The following is a 4,738-nucleotide window of genomic DNA, read 5'->3' on the forward strand; positions in this document are numbered from 1 at the left end:
CCGAGGCCCGCCGCAGACCCCTCTCCGCTGCGGAGCCGCCGCGGGCCCGCCCCCGACCCCTCCCCAGCCCCACCTCCAGCCCTGCCGGCGTCCCCTGAGACCCCCCCCAGACCACGCCCCAAGTGGCATGGGGACCCCGGATCTCCCTACGGGGACCTGAGATCATGTCCCAATACCCAGAGGGACCTCAGACCGAACCTTACCTCCTTTGAGGACCCACGCCATGTCCTAGAGCCACCCAGGACCACAAACCATGTCTTACTCTCCTTGGTGACCTCAGACTATGCTCCCACACCCTATCAGCCACCCTAGACTATGCCCCCAAGTCTAGAGGGATGGAGCATCCAAAGTGATCTGGACACCTCCCAGGGACCCTAAACCACACCCCAGCATTTAGGTGTATTGCAGACCACACCCCACCATCCAGGGAGGACCAGACCATATGTCAAAATTCTAGGAGACCCCATATCAGCCTTACTCCTTGTGGGGACCCAGACCATGTTCTGCAGCCATTTAAAACCAATCATATTCCACTCCTTCATGGGGACCCCCCAGACAAACCTTTCCACCCTCTTGGACCCTTAAACCATTCCCTGACCTGCAGTAGACTACAGATCATACCTAACTTCCAGGGGCCCCCAAATGTTTCTCTCTCTCTTTTTCCCCTCTTTCTTTCTTTCTTTCTTTCTTCTTTCTTTTGTTTATTTATTTATTTTTTTTTGGAGAGGTTTTTGCTATAGGGCATGTGTGCTTGCCAGAAAGACAGAGAGAGACAGAAAGCAAGAAATCGTCCCCCAGTTGGGATGTCCATGCCTCAGTCCCTTCTCCATTCTCCTCCTGGGATCTTGGGCATGCATGCACACACACCCGGCATGAGTTTAAGCCACCTGGTCCAGGACTTGAACGGTGGTCGCCTACATGGGAGTCCAGTGACCCAGCCATTATACCATCTGCTGGTCCCCCCACACCACCAAATGTCTCTTATCCCCATGGGAGAACCTTAAACTTTTCTCATTAGCTCCATTAGGTCTCAGACCATCCTGTAACCACCTTGGGGACCTTAGCTCTTTCTCTCTGCCTCCCCTCCAAGGCATCACTTGATTTCCAGAACCCCCAGTTTGCCCAGATTCTTTCCCAGTCCCCCACTAGTCCTGCCCTCTTGAGAATCCTGCCTCCTCTGTGTTCCCACGCTCTCTCTTGGACTCTACAGACCCTTCTCCTTTCCTGTGACACCCACAGACTCCAGAATGCTTTTCCCTTTCCTTGTTCAGACCCTTTTGTCCAACCCCAAACCCTGATGCTTACCCAGCCCCTCCCTCAAACCTCACTGAGTACTCAGGCTACTTTCCATCTCTTTCTGAGATACTCAGAGGAAACTCAACCCCAGCAAGCCATCTCCTTAAAAATCCGTCAGCTTGGGACCAGCAGTTAGTGTAATGGCTATGTCGCTGGACTCCCATGTAATCGACTATGGTTCGCATCCCGGACCCGGTGGCTTAAAACTCACGCCAGGCGCTTGTGCGTACGTGCCCAAGATCCCGAGAGGAGAATGAAGGAGAAGGGATTACGGCGTGGCCATCCCCCCAGGGGGGTGATTTCTCGCTTTCTGTCTCTCTGTCTCTCTCTGTCTGTCTGGCGAGCGCACGTGCCCTACCTATAGCGAAAACCTCTCCAAAAAAAAATCCATCAGCTTGCAAGTTTCCTAGATCCCTAGAGAGTCTCAAACCCTTCCTGTGTTGGATCCCCTTTTATTGAGGTCCTCCCCTAAACCTTTTCCTTAAATTCTTCCTAGTCACACCTCACATAAAACCTGCCCTGTCAGGGCTGGTAGGTGGCAAGGTGGTTAAGGTACTGGACTCCCACATGGCCAACTACTGTTCGAGCCTCAGACCTGGCGGCTTGCTCTCTCACTTTCTCTCTCTCTCCTACTCTTGTCAAATTAAAAAGGAATGATAACAAATAAAAATAAACAAATAAATATAAAAAAAAATAATAACCCTGCCCTGTCCCTCAGATCAAGCTCACTCCTGCAGACCCTCCCATTTTGAATCTTGAACCTCACAAGAACCATTAGGAACCTCAGGAACACACAACCATTAGGAACCCCAGGAACACACAATCCTTCCAGTCTCCAGACTACCCATCACCACCACTGCCATGTAGGCACTATGCCCACCTCTCTCCATGGTTCCTAGTGCTCTCTGCTGCAGTGTGAGGGGCCAGGGCTAGGGAGAAGGAACAACAAAAGTGAACGCACATACAGTACTACCAGGTGTCAGGAATGGTTCTCAGGGCTTCCATGCATTACTTTATTCAGTCTTCAGGATGGCCAGACAAGGAGGTCCCATAACTGTGCCTACTTTACAGGGGAGGAGAACTGAGGTCATGTTGGTCATGTTCCCAAGGTCATGCAGATAGAGAGTGGAAAACCAGGATTGCAGTGATGGGGAAAGAGAATAAGAGCAGGTCTGTGATGGACAGGAGTGGAAAAGGGGAGGGTGAGAAAAAAGATAATAATAAGAGAAACAAATACACACTGGCACTTCAAAAAGTTTGTGCGGACCAGCAGTTGGTGTAATGGCTATGTCGCTGGACTCCCATGTTGTTGACTGTGGTTTGAGTCCTGGACCCGGTGACTTAAACTCACGCTGGGTATGTGTGCTTACGTGCCCAAGATCCCAAGAGGAGACTGGAGGAGAAGGGATTGTGGTGTGGCCATCCCCCTTGGGGGGTAATTTCTCTTTTTCTGCTGGCTCTCTCTGGCTTTCTGGTGAGTGCACGTGCCCTGGAGCAAAAACCTCTCCAAAAAAAAAAAAAAAGAAAGAAAGAAAAGAAAAGTTTATGGAAGGACCAGCAGGTTGCATAGTGGTTAAGGCCCGAGACTCTAAATGGCCGACTGCAGTTCAAGTCACGGACCTGCAGTCTTGAAACTCACAACAGGCATGTGTGCATGTATGCCCAAAATCCCAATAGGAGGGAACCAGCAGATGATGTGGTGGTTAAGGAGCTGGATACTCCCACATGGCCAACTGTGCTTCGAGTCCTGGACCTGGTGGCTTGCTTTCTCACTTTTTCTCTCACTCTGTGTCTCTCTCTGGACAAATTAAAATAAATAAGTAAATAAAGTTTAAAATAAATAATTCTTTAAAAATAAAAATCCTAGTAGGAGAATGGAGGACAAGGGAATATGGTGTGGCCAGCTTCCTGGGAGATGATTTCTCACTTTCTGTCTCTCTGTCTCTCTGGCAAGTACACAAGCCCTATAGCAAAAATCTCTCTTAAAAAAAAAAAGTTTTGGAAAATGAAATTAAATGGAGTTTATTTTGGTGCAAAATTTTTTGAAATCTCTGCCTAGTTTGTTTTTGTTTTTGTTTTTTTTATAATTGCATTTTCCAAACACTTTTTGAAGACACAGCTTGTACAGAAATGGAGAACCAAAGGACCTGAGTAATAGGCACTCATAGAGCCTAACTGGCACTGCAAGCTCTGGCTCCTGCCAATCTCATGACCTCATTCCCCACCGCTATTCTTCTCCAGCTTCAAGGATGACTTTTCTGTTCTTCCCACACACCAGTTCATAGCAACCCTCGACCTGTGCACTTAACCTAGTTGGCTCCCTCTTTTCATTCATGTCTTCATGCTGATGTACTCTCTTCGCAAAGACCTTCCTTTTCCAAAATTTCAAATCCTCACACAAACCCCTACCCAGTCTTCACCAAGTGTTCTGATGTCTGCAAATTATTATTTTCAAATGTATGATAAAATAAGAAGGATTGATGACTGGATAGATGGATAAATATGTCTTTTTTTTTTTTTGAGAAGTTTTTGCTATAGGGCATGGGCGCTCGCCAGACAGACAGAGAGAGACAGAGAGACGGAAAGTGAGAAATCACCCCCCAGGGGGGTTGGTCACGTCGCAATCCCTTCTCCTCCATTCTCCTCTCGGGGTCTTAGGCACGCACGCACACACGCCCGTCGTGAGTTTTAAGCCACCGGGGCCCGGGATGCGAGCCGCGGTCAACTATGTGGGAGTCCAGCGACATAGCCATTACGCTAACTGCTGGTTCCCTCACTGTACTTGTTTTTAAGACATATTTATCCATGGAGCATGTGCGTGCGTGCCCAAGACCCTGAGAGGAGAATGGAGGAGAAGGGATTGCGACGTGACCAACCCCCCTGGGGGGTGATTTCTCGCTTTCTGTCTCTAATGTCTCTCTCTGTCTGGAGAGTGCATGCGCCCTATAGCAAAAATCTCTCAAAAAAAAAAAAGTACAGTGAAATGTGTGGTTTTTTCTGTTTTTGTTTTTTAGAGATTTTTGCTATTGGGCATGTGTGCTCAGCAGAGAGACAAAAAGTGAAATATCACCCTCCCTCCACCCGGGGGATGGCCACGCTACAATCCCTTGTCCATTCTTTCAGGATTTGGCATGCATGCATATGCACCTGGCATGACTCTCAAGCCTTCAGGTCCAGGACTGGAACTGTAGTTGGCCATGTGGGAGTCCAGTGATGTAACTATTATGCCATCTGCTGGTTCCCAGTGAAATGTTAATGTTAAAACCTAGGTGGTGTGGGAACCAGCAGTTAGCATAATGGCTATGTCGCTGGACTCCCACGTAGTCGATCACGGTTTGGTCCCGGACCCCGTGGCGTTAAACTCACGCTGGGCACGTGTGCGCGCGTCCCCAAGATCCCGAGAGGAGAATGGAGGAGAAGGGATTGCGGTGTGACCATCCCA

This window comes from Tupaia chinensis, unplaced genomic scaffold (assembly GCF_000334495.1).
Source record: "Tupaia chinensis unplaced genomic scaffold, TupChi_1.0 Scaffold000037_13, whole genome shotgun sequence".
Lineage (NCBI taxonomy): Eukaryota > Metazoa > Chordata > Mammalia > Scandentia > Tupaiidae > Tupaia > Tupaia belangeri.